The sequence below is a fragment of the Sceloporus undulatus genome, chromosome 4 (assembly GCF_019175285.1).
Source record: "Sceloporus undulatus isolate JIND9_A2432 ecotype Alabama chromosome 4, SceUnd_v1.1, whole genome shotgun sequence".
NCBI lineage: Eukaryota > Metazoa > Chordata > Lepidosauria > Squamata > Phrynosomatidae > Sceloporus > Sceloporus undulatus.
In genome coordinates this window covers 246,010,855-246,035,009 of record NC_056525.1, presented here as the reverse complement: position 1 = coordinate 246,035,009, position 24,155 = coordinate 246,010,855, and the positions used below count along the sequence as shown (strand labels likewise).

Sequence of the window (24,155 nt, the reverse complement as noted above, 5' to 3'; positions counted from 1 at the left end):
CTCTCTTTCCTGCTTCCATATGGATGAAAGCAAGGAACAACGACAGATTAGACACGTAATACAGTATCAGTTAAAAGAACATATAAAAACAAGACATACTTTCAAATTGTTGATTTATAAATGGTTTGGGTAGGCTTGTGGGAAGAGACTTGTCTTAATTGCTGCTTTAAACTCAGAAAATATCCAACTGGTAAATGGCAGGTCATTCTTCAATCTGGGGGTGGCCAACAAAAATTTCCTTTGGGTAACAACTGTCAACCTAGTTTTGACTGACTGAAGTAAATGCTCCCCAGAGGACCTTAGTGAATGGGGCAGATAGATAGGAGAGGTTGATCCTATGTGTAAAAAGACGTCAGTTAACAAACCAAACCAAACCAAAACAATTTAACTTAGTTAAAAATATCAGTTAAACTTGGACCCAAACCATGAAGGACTCAAGATGTTCTTTCTAATATTTCGGTGGAATCTCTTATCCTATCACAACTAAAGCACTCCTGAAAGATGCCCATCCAACCTCTGTTTAAAGACAGATCCATCCTAATTAGATTTCCAAATGGGAATCTGCATAAGCCCCTGCATCAATGGAAACAATTGCATGTGCAATATCTATGTTTGCTAGTAAACAGAAGTTCAAGAATATCTCCCTCTAGGAGAGATATGCTTTTGTCCAGGGACATCTGCATGGATGGTCAGACCATTCACAACTTCCTCGCTCATTCTTCCCTCCTGGAAATTCCACTCATGTCCTGAAGCTCCTTTGGATAAGTTTTGTCCTATATATGTGCCCACTTAGGCAGTACCAATTCAGTCTGGTTTGAGGTCAGACAGACACTCTGTCCGTATCTCACATGATTCCTTAGCCAACACTGTCAATGCCACATTTGTAAGACAGTGTGCTGAACCATATCTATGTCACAGTGTTCCCTGTTCAGAGCTACACATCTGGAATTAGTATAGTATTACTCCCTGCAACCCTTTAAAGTCACTATTGGCTACCACCTTTATATTGTTACCTCTTGTGTGTGTGAAAGTGTCCTTGCATGAATTGTAATTCCCTTTGACTTATAAATAAAAGGGGAAAAAACACATTTGGACTTTGCATTCTGGAATACAGCCTTTTAGAACCAATATACTTTAGTTTCCCAAACCCTCTTACAGCTGTTAATTGAGCTTATTAAATTCTTCTATTTGAATATTTATTATGGGTTCCCTATTGGGATCCTGGTACTTTAGGTAACAATAGAAATGTATATTGTATATAATATATATTATTATATTACATTCTAATATAATGTAATTATATATATGTGTGTGTGTGTGTGTGTGTGTGTGTGTGTGTGTGTGTGTGTAAAATTTGGTATAATAGGAACGTATATGAATGCAAAGATACACAGCTGAACACGTAATTTAGAATAATACAAGCCATTGTATTTCCTATCACCATGTATGGATGTGAGAGCTGGACAGTTAAGAAACAAGATAGCAAGGAAGTTTGTTCATTTGAGATGTGGTGCTGGAGAAGAGTGCTGAGGATCCCATGGAGAGCCAAAAAGACAAACAAATGGGTCCTAGAGCAGATCAAGCCAGAAATCTTTCTGGAAGCCAAGATGACTAAACTTAGGCTGTCGTACTTTGGCCACATCATGAGAAGGCATGACTCACTGGGAAAAAACAATAATGCTAGGAAAGGTGGAGGGAAGTAGAAAGAGAGGAAAGAGGTCACTGGTATGAATGAACAGGAATTAAGCAGAGTAGTGGAGGGCAGAGGGTCTTGGAGATATCTTATCTATAGGTTTGCCATGAGATCGACTCGAGGACAGTTAATAGCAATGACAAAGGACTGTATAGTGATCATTTCCAGTCTGTGGGCCACTGTTTTGTTTTCCATATCTATTAAGAAATTTTAGTTAGAACTGAACTAATTCTGTATCAGTGGATTGTTGCAATTCTATTGTGTCCCTGACTTCTGTCCATAGTTCATCTGGTTCTCAGTCAGCTGGCTTAATATTGCAAATCTGTTTCTCACACATTCTTTAAACTCTGTTGGAATGTTTTCCAGATCATATTTTGGCATGGCTGTTGGTTTGGTATTCTTCTTTTTTATCTTCATCAAATAGAATTCTTTATCTTCATTAAATATAATGTAGTTCTTTAGCGTATTCAAAGTGTTGCCGCCAGCCATAAAGGCTCTCAGGCTTCTAAAAAAGCATTAGTTTGACAATTCCCTTATGCTTACAATCTAAAAAAGATCCATAAGGAAAAAAGGAATGGTTGAGAGCAGGGGATTAAGTCCAGCAGTAGAGACTGGCATTCGTCTGATTGCAGTAGGCCCTCCTGTTCTCTCCTACATTCTGCTATAGTAGGTGCAGTTAGCACTGTCTCTTGTTCAAGGTTTACCATGGACTTCTGTTTCACTGGTATGGCACTCGATCTCACTCCCTTGCTCCCTTGCTCATCTTCCCCCTATAACTCACTATCTGAATTTATGTCCTGTGAGTTGTCGGACACAGCACCCTTATCTTCCGTTCCCTAAAGGAGGGAGTGAATTTCAGAACCAACCCTGCTCTTTGAGTCTGAAGGTTGTACAGTTGGCCTGCTGTATCCACAGATTCTTTATCCATGGATTCAACCATCCCTGGCTTGAATATAACACACACACACACACAGAGAGAGAGAGAGAGAGAGAGAGAGAGATTCCAAAAAGCAAAGCTTGATTTTGCGATTTTATATAAGGGATACCATTTTTACTATGCCATTGTATTGAATGGGACTTGAGCATGCACAGATTTTGGTATCCACGGGGGATCCTGAAACCAAACCCCAGTAGATACCAAGGGCCCACTGTAGTCCATAGCAGAAAGTAGTCTTTCAGCCCATGGTATAGTCCAAGATGTTATGTTTCATTGGGTATCCTTTCCTTATTTAGCTGCTGACCTATCATTTTTCCTCCTCCTCATTTTGCATGGAGGTTTCTTTCTTCAGTCCCATAGCTTTCATTTCAGGAGCACCCTATTTTCACCAGAAAAAATATTTTTCTAGAAAAGTACCTTTGATGGCTTAGAATGTTACATTAGAGACTCGTCTGACAGATTGCATTTTATTATTAAAAACAACACCCCTAAACCCTCCATGTAGTTGACCCTGGCTTTCTGTCCTGGCTAATTATATTCTATTCTATTTGCATATTGATGGAAGAGTTTAAGAGGGGTCATTGCAGCTCGGATGCATATTAAGGCCACAAATGACAGTCAGACGCCAGCGTCAGGTTGGACAAGTGGCAATTAAGCTGCTAAGAGGATTGCACCAAGTTTTCCTATGACTGCGAGGGGCTGGTTGATCTTGGCATTAAATGCTTGACACAGGTCTACATGGGACGGGAGCCTTTCAACTGCATTAGTGGTAGGATCAGTTTGGTGGAAGACAAAAGACCTAGAGCAAAAGCAGGAGCTATTTTTATTTAGTTATTTACCTCTTACACTTTTTTAAAGCTCAAGGCAGGGTATAGTCAGTTACACAATGTTGGTATTTTCAGAAGAATGGTGTCCTACAACCTGCATGAAACTGCAACTGTAGATGTACATGATGCCAACATGATGCAGAATCTCAGCCTGGATCTTTTCTTGTCCTTGGAATTTCTAGGGGTTTTCTTGCCAAGGCCAGTTGGTGACTTCCATGCCAGGGAGCTGGTGCATCTGCTTTAGGTTTTAGTTTGAACTTGGCGTGGGCTATCTAGGATACTCACCTATTTTGCAGGGCAGAGGTGAGGTTCAGCTCTTTGGAGGTTGGATTGAATGCTCCACTGGCATGGAAGTCCCCAGACACCATTTCCTTTGCCCAGAAGAGGCTTACGAACATCTGGGAAGAATTTGAAAATTTATCTAGAATTGTTTTTATTTAACTAGTATAGGCTTTATGGGGGTTTCTATTTTTTAAAAAGCCATCTCTGGCTGCATCTGCATTGCAGAAATAATCCAGTTTGACATCACTTTGACTGCCATGGCTAGACGCTATGAAATTCTGGGAACTGTAGTTTTGTGTGACATTTAGCCTTCTCTGTCAGAGAGCTCTGGTACCACAACAAACTACAATTCCTGGAATTCCATAGTATTGCGCCATGGCAGTTAAAGTGGTGTCACACTGGGTTTTTCTGCAGTGCAGATGCTGCCATTGTGTGTTTTTGTTAAAGCCTCCATCCTTTCATTGACATTTCTTAAAGAGTGCATTAAGGAAAACTCACCTGTTAAGACTGGAGCTGGGAACACTAATAACAATTACGTTTTCAAGACTTAATTGGCTTAATTGGCAGATTAATCTATTAAAGCCTTTAGTGATTAATTTGGAGGGCTGCAAGCGAAGAGACACTGTTTGTATAGTTTATGAATTGATTTATACTCAGGCAGAGCTTGGAAGTGTTTAGCACCATAACTCCAAGAAGCTTGCAGCCAGCAAAGGTGATGGCCATTGATTCAAGAGTCCTTGGGTTGGTCAGCCAGGCCCTCCCAAGTAATACAATGGAAAATATATGGTTGGAAACTCCTCAGCTGGAAACAAAGGCTAGAGATGGGTGGGAGAGTAGTATAAATACAGGATTTTTCACAGTCATTCCAATTAGGCTTTTAGTGGAGCCATTTAACTTATATTTAAATAGGAGTTTAACATAAAATTAATAGTTAATTTTCTCCCTTCAATTCAAAATGCTGTTCAGTTAGATTTATTAAACATATCAGTTATTAAATAAATATATTAATTTCTCTAATTTCTCTTAACGTTCCTATTTCTGGAGAGAAATAATGGTTCAAATTATATCTTCATCTTTTTATTTATTGGAATGACACTTCACCTTTCTCCCAGGATAGGCCAATATCCAGGATATTAGACGAGACCAGTGTTGTCTGTGACTGATTCTCATGGGATGTCAAGCAGAGAAAGTTTTTTCAAGCCAGGGATTGAATGTGGAACTATATGCAGGCAAAATGTATAATATAACTTGTGGTTGTTACTGTTCACTGCCATCATGTCGACTTCAACTTATGGTGACCCTATGAATGAGAGACCCCCAAGTCATTCTATCATCATAGAATTGTAGAGATGGAAGAGACCACAAGGGCCACCCAGTCCAATCCCATTCTGCCATGCAGGAACTCTCACTCAAAGCATCCCCAACAGATAGCCATCCAGACTCTGTTTAAAGACTTCCAAGGAGGGAGACTCCACTACACTCTGAGGAAGGAGTGTGTTCCACTGCTGAACAGCCCTTACTGTCAGGAAGTTCCTCCGAATGTTGAATCTCTTTTCCTGCAGTTTGCATCCATTGCTCTGGGTCCTGTTCTCGGGAGCAGCAGAAAACAAGCTTGCTCCCTCCTTTATTGACATCCCTTCAGATATTTAAACAGGGCTATCATATCACCTTCTCTTCTGCTAATACACTTCTAATATGAATTCAAGGTGCCTACGATGACATTTAAGGACCTGAATGGCTTGGGACCTCAATATTTGAGGATCACCTCTCCCTAAATGTGCCTGCTGAAGGATTTAGGTCTGCTGTGCCCCATCAGTGCCCACCTCTGTGCCCCACCAGTGAGGTCTTGAGATATTGTGCCAAGCTATGTTCTCAGCTATGGCACCCCAACTGTGGGATACTCTCTTCTTGGAGTCCCAACTATTGTCAAGTAAAAACTTGAGCATCCATCAAAACCTTTGGGTCCCATTGCTTTCTTTTAAATGCTAACACACTTGGTTTTAAACTGTTTTAAACTTTTCAGTCTGCTTTGACTCATTAAATATGTTTAACATGTTTTTAGTGTTGGTAGTTTTTATTGTTTCAAACTGTTTGTTTTAATTTTACTTGTAAGCTGCCTGGAAATTGTTTTCACATAAGATGCGGTAGAAATATTTTAATAAAAGTCCTGTACAGAAAGTCCCAAGCTGTGAAGTTTTCAGTGCCTTCCTCACAGTGAGGAGATAAATGGCAAAATAATTTGTTCTTGCCTGTGAGAATGAAATTTATGATGGTTTACATCCCTAGATAAGGAGAACGACAACATTCAAGGACTTAAAAATTGGCATACAATATGAATAAAAACACACGGCTAAATTTAAAACACTCCAATATGATCATCTAAATATTGTAGAACAATGTGGAACAAGCTGCATTTCTTGTTGTAGTGATTTCTCTTAAAATGAGTTCAGTTTTACTGCTTCAGAGCCACAACAAAATTAACGTTAAAACCAAACAGTGAAGAATAATATGGTTAATACTGAAACAATACATTTTTCAAAAACTACTGTAGCACTTCTGATTACTTGTTGATTGATGAAATCTCCTTGAGATTTTGCTAGCGGATTAGTTTGGGTTGAAAAACGATCATCAGTGCACATGTGTCTAATTATTACTTTTGCCATCAGTTCATTCAATAAATGAAATAGGTATAGGAATCTTTATTTAAATACCTGGTTAAAATATAATTGTTCCATTAATTCCAAAATTAAAAAGATTTTAACTATCCAGGTTTGCATCCTAGGGATTATCCACTCTGGCCCAAATGCAGGGTTCCCCCTGGACTCATATTGTCTATTTCAGACAATGGGGCAGGTTCAAGCCCTATCCAGTCTGTCCAGATGTGGAATCAAAGGATCTGGCCTGAGCCCAAGGTAAACGTCCTTTATCCCAGGGTAATATATCATCCATCTCAGGAAAGTAGACTTGGTTTAGAAAAGCTTATGCTACCAACGTCTTTCTTTCTCTCAGTTAGTCTCAAAGGTGCTGCAAGATCCTTTTGCATAACTTTGTATATAGAAAACGATAAGTATATGTTTACTCTGTTTTCCAAATTAAAAATAGATAATATTGAATATGCTACATTAGGATTTTTTTTCTCCAAAACGTTGTCTCGCTCCTCCAAATCTTAATAAGCATCATATGGGTACATTCGACTGGTTTACAGTCACTAATCTAGAGTAGGATTCCCAAACCAGAGTTTCCTTGAACCCTCAGGTTCTGTGAGAGATTTGTAGAGATTCCATGAGAGATAATGGAAACTCAAGTGGATAGTGGAAACAAACTCCTTTTGAGCTCTGGATACAGTGATATGAGTGTTGGACTAAGAATCTGGAGACCAGGATTGAATTTCCAGACCAGCCATGAAACCCATTGGGTGACCTCAAGCAAGTCACACTCTCTCAGCCTCAGAGGATGGCACTGACAAATCCCCTCTAAAGAACTTTGCCAAGAAAACCCCATGGTATGTTCAATTTAGGGTTGCTATAAGCTGGAAATAACTTGAAGGCACACAACACACAACCCATGCAGACCTTGAATTTTTTTTTTTAAAACAGTTCCTCCAGGATGAAAAGTTTGAGGAAGGGTGATTCAGACTATAAATAAAGGAGTTGATCACAGTGGAATAATAGATGGGAGCATTGTGGGAGCATTGTGGCTCCCATAAATATTGCATGATGTGGCAAAGCTTACCACACAATGTTGTGCAACGTCACAAATATCCAACGATTATCCCACGGATAAAGAGGAATTATAGCACCATTTTTTATTAATGGGATTTTCTCCCTCTTGTATTGCAGATTGTGGAAGAATTGTGATTGATTGTGGCAGTGGATTGGTGAAAACAACGGTGGAAAACAATTAACAGTTTCTGCACAAAGTAAAGGCAAGACTATTCTTAGTTTTAACAATTGGGAACGGGGTGGTAAGTGTCCCTGATGGGACAAAACATGTGCTTTTGTACAGTACAGTACTTGTATGTTTCTTTCATATGACATGAGTTACATTTGATTCCTCATGATACATTTGCTCACTCTGCTGGTACCTGGAGGTACTGAGAAACCCTGTCGAGACAAGAAAATAAATCAGTCAATAAATATGATTTCCATCCTTGTATTGTACTTGTTCACCATTGCCCACCAACTGTTGTTCAGAGCTATCACCACTTCTAAACAAGGAGATCTGATCGCTGTTCAGCTGAGAACCAATGATAGGCTTATCAGTCTGCATTTCAGACTTCACAGATTTATTCCATTTTTGGCCTTCTCCCAAAAGGTGCATAACTCTTAGTGTGTGTGCCCTTGAGTTAATACCTAATGACATACTGTGCACCCTGCAAGGCTACAAGATTTGATGATACCAACTAATTAGATGTGTTTCAATCTATACCTGAAAGTTAATGTTGTTGAAAATGGCCCATAGTTGAAACCGGCTGGGCAATTGTGTGTAGGAACACTCCTGACAAAACACAGATATGCTTATGTGTGTGCAAATTTGATCCAATGAGGCAGTATACTGGCAATTTCATCCATATTAACTCTGAATTGACAAGTTTATTATTCCGATGAAAGCACAGTTGTGGTTTGTTAATCTTCTTTTAAGCTCAAGCTGGTCACGTGGAATACTTTTATCTGTGTGTATTCGGCAGAAGCGTTCTGAGATGTTTTATTGTTGGTTTTTTTTTCCTTTGCAGTATGACAATGAATGCATTTGCCTTGCAAAAAAGTGGGCCTTAACTTTTTGGGATCTAGGCTGCATTTCATGGCTGGTGCACAACCAGTGGTGTGTTTTTGGGACATAACATCAGAACCAAAGTTCTAGAAAGGGAGTGAGAGAATTTGATAGTTTGCCTGGGGAACCCAGTAGCAAAATGGTGGGTCACTGTTGGAGAGACAGTGATGAAGGTTTCCTTGGATGGTGAGAAATACCAGTGATAGCCAACAGAGACTTGGCTTGCCTTTAAAAAAACGACAACACATTATTAACAGAGCAAGCAGAGAATAGAGAATTTATCAGGAAATCCAACTCTTCTTAACCAGCATGGAGAAACATTTATAGGGTGGTTATGGACTACATTCTGCAGAGTTTTATGTGAACAGAATTATATGGAGTGGATGAAACCATATTGTTGGTATCTGGGATGACTCGGTGCTCCTTGATCTCCAGCTTTCATCAGTCTATCAGGATCTATCGCTGATGACATTTATTTATTTAGAGCATTTAAACCTGCACCCTTCAGCCAAAACAGCCCCCACAAGCATCTTACAAATTGTTAACTTAGAAAATCCCAGCCCTCAGGATTACAATCTAAAAAGACAACACACAAGGACATGGGGATGGTAGTGGGGTAGGGGTCTAACAGCCTCGACATACCAGCGATAGAGGCCAGAATCGGTGTGCAGTGGGGGCATGACATCTACACGATGCACGCCCCAATACCGCCCCATGCCGACATGATGCTGTGTGCCCTGTCGCATGGCAGGTGGCACCACAGCGCTCCTCTGGTGCTGTATCCAGATGATGCAGAGCCAAAGAAGTGCCGAAATGTTGCACCAGCAGCCATGGCACCCTTCCGTGGTACAAAAAGGAGCTGCATTTTGCAGCTCCTTTTTGCACCATGGAAAGGTCAGATTGGGGCTGCAGCGCATAGTTGTTGCTGCTCTGATCTGGTGCTGAAAGGGGCATCTGTAGGTCACCCCTTAAGGATGGTCTGTTTAGCTCCTAAGTCCAGCAGGTGCTGGCTGCTCTTCTCTCCCTCAGAGGCCACAGCAGTTGGTGGTGGAATGGAGGGCTTCTCCTCAGCCTCTGGGACCTCGGCTGCTCTTCTCTACCTCAGAGGCCACAGCAGTGGCAGTTGGAATGGCAGGAGGACACATGACCAGGTGAAGTGTTTTTCTAGGCCACATGGGTTAATCGTAATCCCACCCCACAGCTTCCCCAGGTGATATTCCACTGAGTATTGAGCAGAGGCTACCTCTGCAGACCATTCCTAGTTGGGAAAGGCGTGAGAAGGATGGGAAAGCCTTGTTCTCGTGCCTAGGGAGAGGCCTGCAGAGATCATCTCTGTGGGTCTGCCTGATGGTCAGAAGTTCCCTGACCCAAGTCTAAGCAGGCAGCACAACTGGTATTCTTGCATTGGATTTGAAAAGAGTCCCTGAACCACCTGTTTTTCTAGTCAAGATCCAAGTCATTTTATTTATCTTTCTCTGTTACTTTCTAATTTCCAATTGTTAACCATCTTTCCTTGTGTAACCAACCTTAGCACTTACCTGCAGAATGTAAAGTTTGGTTTGATCCATTAGGGCTCTTACAGTTGGTTTCTTCCATTCTAGAGGTTGAGTCTCTCTTATTGAAATTGCTTGGGACCAGAAGTGTTTTTGATTTTGAATGGAGCATGGTTGGAATACCTTGCATATACATACATAATGAGATATCTTGGAGATAGGAAGACCCTAGTGCAAACACAAAATTCACTGACAACTCTTCCATAACACAAGTAATCTTCACCTTCTTTGGTTTGACCACAGAATTCACAACTTCTCTTTCAACCCCATGAACAATGGGCAGGAATAGACTGCCCAGATGGGCCTGTGTGAAGGCACTCCACCCAAAGACAGATTGGGGCCATGACAGTCACATGCTGCAACCCTAATCCACTGCAGCTCTGGCAAAAAAATAAATAAATAGCAGTTTTCAACCACTCCTTTTTCGGCTGTGGGAAAGCTGCCTTTAGCAACTCTTCCGCAGCCCCATGGCAGCTTCTTGGCATGCTGGGGGTTTGTGGCATGTAAACGCCATGGCCCCAAGATGCCCGGAAGCTGGCCCACATGTGGGCAGCCAGGCAGCTGGGAAGCCAGCTTCCAGGTGGCTTCAGAGCATGCAGCATCAAAACATCACCCTCTGAAGCCGCCCAGATGGTGGTGCAAAGGGGCAGTCTGTTTCCCCCCAATGATGTTCTCAACTGGCTGGATAAAACAATGCATCGCTTGTGGTGCCAAAATTTTAGACCATGGCAGGCACTTGCATTGCATTCTTTGCTGTTTTGGAGCCAGGTATAGATGGAACGTGCTGTAGCGAGATTGTAATACCTACTCACCCTGGGAAGGAAATTCAAACATTTTATGTGAGTCACAGATTCCATGACGAAGAAGGACAGGTTGTTTACCTGTAACTGTAGTTCTTCACGTGGTGATCTGTGAACTCACAGAACACCTTTTCTTTGCAGGCTAATTCCTCCAGAACACTACAAGACATTTGGATACCAAAGTCTCACCAAAGCCACGCTCCAGCCCTAAGGACTGGAGCGTGGCTTTGGTGTGGTGTCTGGACTCTTAGGATGCATGCATCATTGAAATACCATACCTCCACTGTGACTTGAAGCAGCTTTATTTTGGCTGTCTGTAACAGGCCTTAGCTTCCTATGTGGCTGCAGCTGCGGTCTCTGGAGCTCGGTGAACAGAGCTCAGTTAACAGGTGAGACCAACAGGGAGGTTTTATGTGGGTGTGATGGAAGAAATAGCGTAAGGTGATCTTGGGTTGGTTGGGTTAAACCTCTCCAGCCCCAGAGAGTCATTTGGGAGAGCTTGTTGGGTCAAGAATGAGGGCCAGTTGGGGTAAGTCTGTTTGATTTGTTTGAGTTTAGTGGGGACTTGCTTGTGTGTGCATTGGTAATGTTGTAACTTCTTCTAAGCAACACGTGAAAGAAGAACATGGAACAATGGATGCAAGCTACAGGAAAAGAGATTCCTCCTTAACATTAGGAGGAATGTCTTGACAGTAAGAGCTGTTCAACAGAGGAATGCATTCCATTGGAGACTGAGGTGAAGTCTCCTTCTTTGGAGGTCTTTAAACAGAAGCTAGATGGCCACCTGTCGGGGATGCTTTGATTGTGATTTCCTGCATGGCAGGGGTTGGACTGGATGGCCCTTGTGGTTTCTTCCAACTCTATGATTCTAAGATGCCTTCATGTAAATGATTCCCTTTTGCTAATGTAGATTGCTTGTTTAGAATAAAACTTCCCTTTGAAAGCATCCACCCTCCTACACTCTTTTCATGTGCATTTGCTCAGTGTGTGTATGCATATGTACAAAGGATCTCATCTCCCAAAGGAGGGAGGGGAGGCTCTGCAGAGTCAGAGGTAGCAAAAAGCAAGGTGAGCCCATCACTAACTTCCCACTGAGTTACTGAGTTACATGGGTTAAAACATTGAGTGGTGGCAAAAAGATGATCTTCAGGGGTCCCTGGAATGGGGCTATTACAAAGTCATAGCAGAAGAAGCAGGATGCTTAAGATGTATTTTGTATCTCCTGCAAAATTATACAAACCATTTTCATTAGGGTGCTGTTTTCTGTTACTGGTGAGCAATCTAAAACAGATGCAAGAAAACTAGAGGGTTAACAAATTTCCTTTAAAAATGATTTCCCACTTTCCCCATGCACAGTGTAGTTCTGCTCTTTGACTGAAGTGTGGCGGGTAAAAATCTCTGTTTCTCCAGCAGTACAATCTCTAAGCTGCTTGTTAGCTTTCCACATTTGTCACTCCTATATCAAACTTGACATCATTATGATAGGGTGTGTTAAGTGTATAATGGTGTCGCCTGTGTATTTTGTACTGTTATGAGCTCTGTGCCATTAAGAGTGATTTCTTTTTACATCTTAACTTTGTCTTCCCATTTGAATTAAACAATTCGTCTTGCTTCCAGACTTGTTGAAGACATCTGAGAATTTTAAATTGGGAATGATCTGAATGGTTGCCTGGATTAAGTTCCATGTTAGCAGATATTAATCACTAAATGTGGCCCACAGATAGGAGCAACAAACTGATAAGCATATGGGAGAGGACCTTCCCTGCTGTTGTAGTTGTAAAATCCCTTACCCTTGGAGGCACAATTTGTGCCACGGGTAGCTTCTTTATCCATTATCATTCTTTATCCTTCAAAGCCTGGGGGGTAGGGGTTCAAATCATTTCCCCCAGATCTGTACAGGTTTTAAAACTGTTTTCATCTATTTTAAAATAAAATAATTTTATTAATTTTTCATAAGCTTAAAATATTTTTAAAAGTCACAAAATATATAATACTTTCATCTGTTTTAACTGTTAAATTGTTTAATGATGCTGCAGCAAAGTAGGCAAATTATATTTTAGCCTGCATTAATAGAATCATAGGCCTGTTACAGACAGGCCAAAATAAAGCTGCTTCGAGTCACTTTGGAGGTATGGTATTTCAATGATGCATGAGTCCTAAGAGTCCAAAAGCCACACCAAACCTGCACTCCAGTCCTTAGGACTGGAGCATGGCTTTGGTGCGGCTTTTGGACTCTTAGGACGCATGCATCATTGGTATGCCATTTCTCTTTTGTGCTTCGTTGCTGGAATCTTTTGGCCTGTCTGTAACAGGCCATAGTTTCCAAATCAAGGGGAAGTAATAATTCCATTGTATTCTGCACTGGTCAGGCCTCATCTGAAGAACTGTGGCACTGCATGTGCAATTCCTTTTTGCGCATATATATATATATATATATATATATATATATATATTGAACTGCACACAGTCATTGGATAAAATATCCAGGTGCTTCTAAAGGGGAACCTATGCTGACACTAAAAATATTCCAGCCATGGGTTTATATTCTCTCTCTCTGGCTTTTCTTCATGAACGAAGATTCAGGAAGGACTCATCCCATGCTTTGTACAAGCACGTTGATGACTAAAAAGGCCAATCCAAGATAAACAAGTCCGGTTGCAGAAAGCACAGCAGAATGTCTCCTTGGGTGATGTTTCCGGGTTGCGGTTCTTTCTGCGTTGTCGTTTCTCTTCTAGACTTGTTCGGCATGAGCTTTCAAAAAAGGCTGCAGCATCGTGGATAGTGTGTCTCCATGTCTCCCGATGCGAGGCCAGGGCGGACCATTGTTGGCAATCGATTTGGCCAAGCCTGAGATGTTGTTTCAGGGAGTCCTTGTATCTCTTTTTTGGGGTGCCCCTCTTACGCTCTTGACCCGTGGTGAGTTCACCGTAGAATACTATTTTTGGGAGGCGATGGTCCTTCATCCTAGAAATGTGTCCTGCCCAGTGCAGCTGCGTCCTCAATAGCATGGCCTCAATGCTGGTGATCCCTGCTTGCTCAAGGACAGCAACATTTGTCACATAGTAGGTCCAGTGTATATTTAGAATTGGGCATAATCAGCGCTAATGAAAGCATTTGAGGAGTCATAGGTGTTGGCAATAGGTGACCCATGTTTCAGACCCATAAAGGAGAATAGACAGTACAATGGCTCTATACACACTGATTTTTGTGCTTCACCTCAAGTGTTTAATAATAATAATAATAATAATAATAATAATAATAAAATTTATTTATATACCACTATTCTATGGATCATAGCGGTTTACAGCATAGTAAAAACAATTTAAAAACACAATATACAATAAGATAACAAGATAAAAACAACAATACAATTACAAGGCTGACAGAATGGAAAAACATCACATTCAGGGGGGGAGAAAAATAACACCAACGTTCATGGGGGGAATGCCTGACGAAAAAGGTAAGTCTTCAAGTTTTTCTTGAAAAGGTCAAGGGAGGTGGACACGCGGAGCTCATTAGGGAGCGTGTTCCAGAGTCTAGGGGCTGAGACAGAATAAGCCCTCCTCATAACAGCGTAGCGGACATCTGGAACCGTCAACAGATGTCTTTCTCCTGATCTAAGAGTGCGGGGCGGACTATATGGGGAGAGGTGGTCCTCCAAGTACCCTGGGCCCAAGCCATATAGGGCTTTATAGGTGATAACCAACACCTTGTATTCGGCCCGGAAGCAAATAGGCAGCCAATGGAGATCTTTCAGAACAGGTGTTATATGGCTGGCCCTGGAGCAACCAGTGACCAGTCTTGCTGCCATATTCTGCACTAATTGAAGCTTCCGAGATTGGTACAAGGGTTGCCCCATGTAAAACACATTACAGAAATCTAGTCAAGAGGTTACCAGAGCATGTACAACGGTTTCAAGGTCCCCCCGGTCCAAGAAGGGTTTGTTACTCCAGACTCTTTTGTGAAGCCTTCCAAATGTACTATATGCCTTGGCTAGTCTGTGATCGATCCCTTTATCAAACTTGGCGTCTGAGGAGATGATGCTTCCCAAGTAGGTGAACTGCTGAATGGACTTAAGCACAGATTTGCCTACAGTGACGTGAGGATGGTAGTGTTCTTCCTGAGGTGCAGGCTGGTAGAGAACTTTATATTACAAGAGGTAAAATTAGGGTTGAAAGCTAGTACCTACTAATAGTAAGAGCAACAGTGCAACCAATGATTCCACCAAAGGTTTTCAGTTGGAAAAGGGAGAGCAACTGTTGTCATCCCCAAGCAGCCATGCTCACTTCCTCATGATACCACTGTTTGATGGATTCCCAGTGTTTGCCTGTTTTTCCCTCCTCATTCTAAAGGATTCAATGGCTTCCTAAATACTTTATTTATGCATGTATTTATTTCGTTTCTATGCCAGAAAGGGACCCAGGGTGCCTCACAAATAAAGCCATTTAAAAACTTTACAATGAAAACCCGATGATAGTTTCGCCTTACAGCTGCCATAACTCAGAAATGAATTGAAGGCACACAACAAGATCAACAACGACGACTATAACTACTGTCAATAAGAGGTTTCAAATACTCTGGTAAGTTTTAGTCTGACTGTTTTGGTTTGGCTCTCACTCATCTTTGGATTCTGGCTCTCAAGAAGTTATCTCAAATTTAATCCTGACCTAAGGCTTAGAAGGTTAATAGTTGGTTGAGAATTTGTACTGATGAAACATGGCACAACCTTATGCCCATGGGCTGCAATGTAACATCCCCTAATTGTTGTTGTGTGCCTTCACAGCATTTCCAACCTGTGGCAACCTATGGCAACCCCAAGGCAATCCTGTCAAGAGGTTTTCTTGGCAAGATTCATTCAGAAGGGCTTTACCTTTGCCTTCATGAGAGGCTGAGAGAATATTCTCATTCAGAGATATGTTGCACTGTCATCAGCAGAATATGTCTGTTGGATTATGGCAAATAATTCACCCATGTGTAGTGCAACTTTTGCATGTGTTTCTCACCCGTTGAGTATCAGTCACAGTGTGATGCTCCATTGCTGTACATCACCTCATTACAGTCTTGTGATGGTGCAATGTGCAGTGCACAATGCACAAACATTCACATCGGTCCAGTCAGTGCACCGTGATATGGAATGTGAAATTTGCAATGTGCTCAATGGTGCCGCATGCATTTGCATAACCTTCAACTGAACATGGCTGTTACACATTGGCCAAAAATGTCCACTTGCTTGCAGAAGGGAGCCTAGGTATGGGTAACACACCAGCAGAATACTGTATTTGTTTGCTATGGTTCCTGGCACTTGGGATTTTTTGCCTTGCACAGGATGCTGAACTAATGGCCTATGCATTGTTTTAGATATTGTGTAGCAGGGATTGTCCATATTTGTTGTTGTTGTATGTCTTCAAGACATTTCCAACTTATGGTGACCCTAAGGGTTTTCATAGGGTTTTCTGGGTCTGAGAGTGTGTGACTTGCCCCAGTGGGTTTCCGTGGACAAACAGAGAATTGAACCCTGATGTGCAGAGTCGTAGTCCATCACTCAAACCATTACACCACACAGATTTTTCCTCTATATCTATATCTCTGTATCCCAGTCTTATTTGGTGATATCAGACACTGAACCCTGAGTGTTCTCCACTGCATATATAGGCGTTCATACTGAGCTTTCTTCTTGGGCTGGGCATTTATTAAAGAAGGTCAAAAATGAAAGTGCAAAGGCAGGCTCATTACTGAACATAAGGAGAATAAAAATAACAAACAGAAAGAAATGCAAAATATATATATATATAAAAAAATCAGCCTAGACAATGGAGAACTTGAAATAGTTAAAGAGTTCCCATACCTAGGATCAAACATTGATCCAAAATGGTGACTGCAGCTGAGAAATAAGAAGACTAGGAATGGTAAGGGCATGACTCACTCAAAAAGGCAATAATGCCTGGAAAGGTAGAGGGCATTAGAAAGAGAGAAAACCAGATGGCTACACTCAGAGAGATAGTTGTGAAGCTACAGGAGTTAAACAGAGCAGTGGAGGATAGGAGGGCTTGGAGATATCACATCCATGGGGTTGCCATGAGTTGTGACTCAAGGACAGTGGACAGCAACAAACAAGAAGCCCAGGTTGGTACGGGATGGCTGATGTTAAAGTATTGGGCCTCCAGTATGCTGTTACAAGTATGGAATAGGAATGTGCCACATCAGGTATGGAATATTGATCTGCATGTTTTCATTTATCTCTTGTCCTTTCAAAAATGTACATGACCTGAAGACACTCAGCAATGGAAATCACAGAGGCTTGACGCTCTCCTTCCATCTCTTTCTTCATTCTCCATTAAGTTCACGATGGTCTGAGATATGGAACACAAAAATGTGATTTATTCCAACAGGTCCATCTTCATCCATGTATTCTGAAGCTCTGTATTATCGTACCTTCATACATCTATTTTAATGCTAAACAAGTCTTTTGAGTGGCTTTTTATTTTCTTTTTCAGCTTGTCTGATTCTGGTAGTATTCATGTGGCTGAGCATCTAATCTCAGCTGAATGAACTTCAGACGGTTCTAATTCTCCCTTTATAACTATAAGACCTTGCAAAGACCTTCCTTTTTGTTCCTGTTAAGTATGTATTGAAATCAAACCAACCATGCACTGACATAGTTGCCAGGCTATTATGAGTTACTAAAAAGTTTTACCTGGGTGACTGAGTCATTTCTCAAAGTACGGAGGATCCAAGCTGTCATTTTTTCAAAAAAATATACAATCATTGAATCATAGAGTTGTAGAATTAAAAGTGACCCCAAGGCCATCTAGTGCAACCCCCTGATGATGTGGAAAATGTGCAGCTAAACCATCCCTAACAGATGACTCTCCAACCTTGAAAGAAGGAGAGTTTACCACTTTCTGAGGTGGTTTGGTCCTCTGAACCCTAGTGGCGCAGGTTTTAAATGCCGGTACTGCAACCACTCACTCGCAAACCACAAGGTTGTGATTTCAATACCAGCCCAGGGGCTCAAGCTTGACTGAGGCTTGCATCCTTCTGAGGAGGTCGCTAAAATGGGTCCCCAGATTGTTAGGGGCAATTAGCTTACACATTGTAAACCGCTTAGGCAGTGCTTAAGTGCACAGCTAAGTGGCATAGAAATGTTATTGCTATTGCTATTTCTCTGTTGAATCACCCTTGCTACCATAAAGGTCTTCCTAATATTTGACTGAAATCTTTCTTATAATTCATATATTAATAAATAATAATAATAGGATGTATTTATATACCGCCCAGTCACTGGGAATCCGAGCAGTTTACAACAGAGAGGATAATAGACGGTTCCCTGACCTCAGGCTTACAATCTAAAAGACACAACACAAAAGGAGAAGGGAATGGGAAGGGGAGGAGAGGGAATCAGGTCCAGCAGTTATTCTCTCTCTCTGAGGCCTGGACCAAGGCAGATGGACCGGAGGGAGGGCTTGTCTTCTTCCAGGCAGGCCTGGTGGAGCTAGCCTGCCTCTCTCTCCCTCAGGATGGTGGATGAAGGGATCTACTGGTTTGGGCCCAACTCTCCTCATTCCTCCAGCAGAAAACAGTTAACTCCTGTCTTACATCTTAGCCTCTCTACATACTAAACATAACTAATTCCAGTGTCACAAATGGTATCTTTCAGTATCGTATTGGGCTCTGATCCCCTCCCATAACTGTGTAACTGTGAATAGCTGGAATCGAGGTGGCTGATCCCAACTAGAATAGGTAGAATTTTGGTAGATGAGCCAATCCAATTGATTCAATAGGTCTACTCTAGTTGGGAGAAACAATAGGATTACGCATGTACCTATGATTTGAGATTCAGCGTGGTGTTGTGGTTTGAACATTAGACTACAATTTAAGAGACAAGGTTCAGTCATGGAAATCCTGAGTAACCTTGGACAAGTGGAAGGAAAAGGCAATCCCTCCTCTGAACCAATCTTGCCAAAAATAGGTCTGTGATAGGCTTTAGGGTTTCCATAAGTCCAAAATGTCTTGAAGGCACCCAGCAACAGCAACCTATAGTTTGATAGCAACTCTATCACTGTGTCTGAAGAAATAGGTCAAAATCCACAAAAGGTCATACAGTCATCCCTTCCCTTATGCGGGGGATCCATTCCAGATGCCCCCCCCCCAACATAAGGGAAAAAACGCAGATGCTCAAGCCCGATTCAAGTTAATAGGGCTTGTGTCCGCAGTGGCGCATGGCACGCACGCAACTGCCTTTTCCAGTGCACAGCGCTGCTCCTTCCAGCACAGCTTTTAGCATATGCTGGAAGCCACATAAGGCACGCCTGCGTATGACGCAGGCACATTGTACTAGAATAAATTAGTCTTAAATGTGCTGCTAGGTCCCGTTTTTCTGTCCTCACTTTTTATCTGAGGAAGGATACCATACATCTGGAGACGCTTCAGAAAGAGGCAACCTAATGATCAATTTTTAGAGTGTGATAGCTGTCTTAATCTCTTGTTCAAAAACAATATAACACCTATTGGGCATAAGGACTCCAGCCCATTGCGTCCGATGCAACTGAAGAAGCATGGTGCAATCTGTGGCCAAAATCATATACTGTTTCAGCACAGTGTTCCTCAATCTTTGGTACTCATGATGTTTTGGATTTCAGCTGTTAGAAGTCTCAGACAGCATAGCCAATGATCAGGACATCTGGGAGCTGAATTCCCAAATATCTGGTGTACCCAAGTTTGAAAATGACTGCTATCTATCTGTCTAGCTATCTATACCACAAGATGGTTATGCTAGATTCCACACTTACACAACCAATTGTACAACAGACACCACAGCCTTGAATCCATGTGCAGTAATTGATTACTTCCTTGTTCACCAAATCAAAAGTTACTAAAGAAGGTTGTATGTGTTGCTGCAGTGGGGCCACAGATACACAACTTGTGAGAAGGTTTATTAATTATTAAAAGAATTAAAAAAATAATTAATGCATCAGCAGCTTTTGTTAGACCTCACCTGGATGACTGGGTCCATTTCTGGGCAGCACAATTCAAGAGGAATGTTGACAAGCTGGAACATGTCCAGAGAAAGCAACCAAAATGATGCAAGGTCTGGAAACTACCATGCCCTATGAAGAGCTACTTCAGGTGCTGGGTATTTTAACCTGAAGGAGAGAAAATTAAAAGATGAATGATAACACATTCATTAAATATTTGAAGGGATGTCATGTTGAAGATGGAGCAAGCTTGTTTTCTCCTGCTCCCCAGAATAGAATATGGAGCAATAGATTCAAGCTACTGGAAAAGAGATTCCACCTAAACATTAGGAGGAACTTCGTGACTGTAAGAGCTGTTTGACAGTGGAATAGGCTGTCTTTGGAGTTTTGAAAGCAAAGGCTGGCTGGTCATGTGTTGTGAGTGTTTTGATTATGTATCCCTGCAATGGCAGAATGAGATTGGACTGGATGGTCCTTCTGGTCTCCTCCAACACTGTGTTTCTATGAACAGAGCTGTTTTTATCCTTTGAAACAGAAATACAAGAAGGCTTCAGTGTCAATTGTGTTTTAATTGCTTCTGAACCTTAATCTAAAAAACAAACAAACAAACCTCCTCCCTCTTGTTTTAAATGCAACTTCTCTCTGTTTGTGATACACTTCTTCCTCTGATAGACTAGTGCTGAGCAGCTCTTGTGAAGATTAACATATTTTTTAAATGGATTGAAATGGATTCCCTAATAAGCCAACTCCCAATAAATCCTCTATTACTATATTGCAGTGTGTGTGTGTTGTTTGTTCTTTAGTATTTGTATATAGCAGTGGTTCCCAACCTTCCTAATGCCACGACCCTTTAATACAGTTTCTCATGTTGTAGTGACCCCCAACCATAACATTACTTTCATTGCTACATGCAAATATGTGTTTTCCAATGGTCTTAAGTGACCCCTGTGAAAGGGTCATTCGACCCCCAAAGGGGTCCCGACCCCCAGGTTGGGAACCACTGGTATATAGGATAGTTTTTCCCAAGATAGTAGTTGTTGGTGATGGTGGTGTTGTGTGCCTATAAGTTGTTTTCAACTAATAACAACCCTAAGCAATCCTATCGTGGGGTTTTCTTGGCAACATTTGTTCAGAGGTGGTTTGTCTTTGCCTTCTTTTGAGGCAGAGAGAATTTGTCTTGCCCAAACTTGGAGGTTTTTAAATAGAAATTAGATGGCCATGGATTCCTGTATGGCGGTGGGTAGGTATAGATAGTCCTTGAAATCCTATGCAACATTTTGATTCTGTGATTCTGTCTGGAGGCCCAGATGTTCCCCTTCTCTGATCTACACAAGGTGTGCTTTCTAAACCTCTGGTGCTCCCACTGCCCTGGAGAAAAGGGCTAAACATTAGTTATTTGAAAGAAAAGGAACATATATTTCTTCTTCTTTCTTCCTCTTTCCCCTCCGACATGGTTCAGTGCTGGATAAAATGATCCGCATGAGATGAGCTATTACCCCGAACACATTCATTAATGTTAACACTCCTTTTGGCATGTCTGTTTGGTTTTACTATTATTAACTACTCATTTGGAGCAGCTCAGAAGCATTCCATATGTCTGTGTGCATTAAGACCAATGGAGAGACCTCCAAAGGGAGCAGTTGCCTATGTCCCATTTTGGTTTACAACCACCACTGTTCCATGCATTCCCTTGACATAAAAAAGGCCTTTAAAATCCTTTTGAACATTTAATCCCAGAGCCATTTTCTTTTGTTATGTTCCTGTGGAAGGCACCCTGATCCTTTCTGATGAGGATACTCTAATATGCCATCCTCTTTCTTCACCCCTCTTTACTGCCTCCCACATCCCATTCCACTCCATGCAAACTCATTTCTTTTCCAGCCTATAGCTTTCATGTTCAGAGCTTAAAAAGAGGCAAGGAGGAGGTGGGCTTTCTTTGGAGACCATGAAGAAAATTTCGGAAAACAGACTCGCTTACATTGTGCATCATTCTCTGGAGGAGTGGCTTTCTTGGTACGTGTGTGTGTGAGAGAGAGAGAGAGGGGGGGGGGAATCACAAAAGTATATTGTCTCTTCCTTTTGTTCTGGGAGTAGTTGGGACTGAACGCTTGGATACTAATGGATCTTATTTTCTGTCTTCTCTTTCTTGATTGCTAAACCTCTTTCAGTTCTGATTGATCCTAGCGGGGGCCTATTACACTGATGTATTTCAGGTGAAAATAGGCTTCTGCCAAATATTTGTATTGTATCTCTTTCTGTTCACAATGCAGACATTTTGAAACTAGATACTTTATTTGTAGGTTATACAATCAGCCCTCTGTATCAATGGATTTTTTATTCATGGATTCAAGCATCCACAGTTTGAAAATATTCATATATATATACAGATACATACACACACACACACACACACACATATATATATATAGAGAGAGTTGCCACTCCAAATCTGCAGACTGAGATCCATGGACTGGAAATGTGCAGAGGAGTGACCACCATTAACATGAATGGAGCGCACACCCATAGCATGGACTCCGCATGCGTGAGCCCCATTCAATTTATGGGGCTTCAATATTCACACATTTCAGAACTCACCGGGGTGTGTGTGTGTCTGGAACGGATTTGGCCATTTTATATAAGGGACATCATTTTCCCCTACCATTGTATTTAATGGGACTTGAACATCAACAGATTTTGTTATCCATGGGGGGTCTTGGAAACAAACCCCAGCAGATACCAAGGGCCTACTGTATTTGATTTTTAAAAAAAAAAATTAATGAGATTTGGGCCAAGAACCAGTAAAGGGTTTGCACAGCATACCTTCTTGTCTTTCCACCTAAGTCCACCCTTCAACACTCCTTTTCTGTCTCTGTATGCAACACTTCTATTCAACCAGTCCAGCAAGCCCGCAGTCTTGGTTTTATCTTTGACTCTTCTCTGTCGTGTATCCCTCAGATCCAGACCACAGCCAAGGCTTGTAGATTCTTTTTATACAATATTGCTAAAATCCGACCATATCTCTCCGCCTCCACTGCCAAGATCCTGGTCCATGCCCTAGTGGTCTCATGACTTGATTACTGTAACGTCCTCCTGGCTGGGCTTCCTCTTTCTCACCTCCATCCTTTAATCTCTGTCCAGCATTCAGCTGCACACATTATCACTACTGCCCAGCGCTCTGACCACATCTCTCCTGTCTTGGCATCCCTTCACTGGCTCCCCCTCCCTTTCCGCATTCAGTATAAGCTCCTGCTGTCGACATTTAAAGCCCTCCATGGACTGGCCCCTCCTTACTTATCAGACCTTCTTTCTCCTCACCTTCCCACTAGGGCCCTCCGTTCTGGCAGTCAAGGTCTGCTGTCTCAGCCCAGGATTTCCTCTGCCCCATCCCGGATTCGCGCCTTTTCACTTGCTGCCCCTCACTCCTGGAACCTTCTTCCCCCACAAGCAAGAGCCATTCACTTCTTTAACCAGCTTCAAAACAGAGTTGAAAACCATCCTGTTCAGAGAAGCCTTCCCAGGCATTGCATAATTGTTGCTTACTATTTGATGTTCTTGTGGTGCCTGTTTATTGAACCATTTCCTGTATTGCTATGTACTGTATATGTATTATCCTATTTGAGAGCATGTATTTTTCCTGGAAAATGATTAACCATCCATTATGAAGCCTCGCCCTCCCTCCAGTCCATCTGCCTTGGTCCAGGCCTTGGAGGCAGAGAGGAACTGCTGGACCTCATCCCCTTCCCCTCCACTACTCCCTTCTCCTTCTGTGTCATGTTTTTTAGATTGTAAGCCCGAGAGCAGGGAATCGTCTAATTAAAAAGATTGTATGTACAGCGCTGTGTAAATTTACAGCACTTCATAAATAAAGGTTAATAATAATAATAATAATAATAATAATAATAATAATAATAATGTTCGACCAGTATAGCGATGGGTGACTCATGATTTGAATCCCAGTCTCTGTGCAAGTCTAACACTTAAACTAATACACCATAGTGGCTGTCACATATATCATGAAAGCTAGTGTGGTGTATCAGTTTGAGTGTTATACTGAGGCAGGGATAGAGATGTGAAGGCTAGGAACAAAAACCTGGAAAAATTCAGATTTTTTTTTTGTCTGTCTTTCCCCCGGAATCTTGCTAAAATTCCATAATTTTTTTCTTCCTTTTGTTGTTTTGTCATTTTTCTCATTTTTCCCATTTTTTCTGTTTTTTTCCAGGCATCACTAGGCAGAGACCAGGGTTCAAATTCCCTCTCAGACAAGGAACACCAGTCGGTGACTTTGATCAACTCACAATCTCTCACCCTAAGAAGAAGT

The 24,155-nt window shown here is 41.7% G+C and overlaps 1 protein-coding gene across 9 annotated transcripts in view; it reads left to right on the top strand.

Moving 5' to 3' along the window:
* TSNARE1 (t-SNARE domain containing 1) overlaps positions 1-24,155 on the top strand; it is a 485,050-nt gene that overhangs the window by 63,612 nt on the left and 397,283 nt on the right. For 8 of the 9 annotated variants that reach the window (XM_042464559.1, XM_042464550.1, XM_042464552.1 and 5 more), the window contains exon 2: positions 7,579-7,664. The gene's annotated coding sequence lies outside the window, so the exon portion shown is untranslated. The remainder of the gene's footprint in view (positions 1-7,578; positions 7,665-24,155) is intronic. The other variant, XM_042464556.1, reaches the window with a different exon arrangement.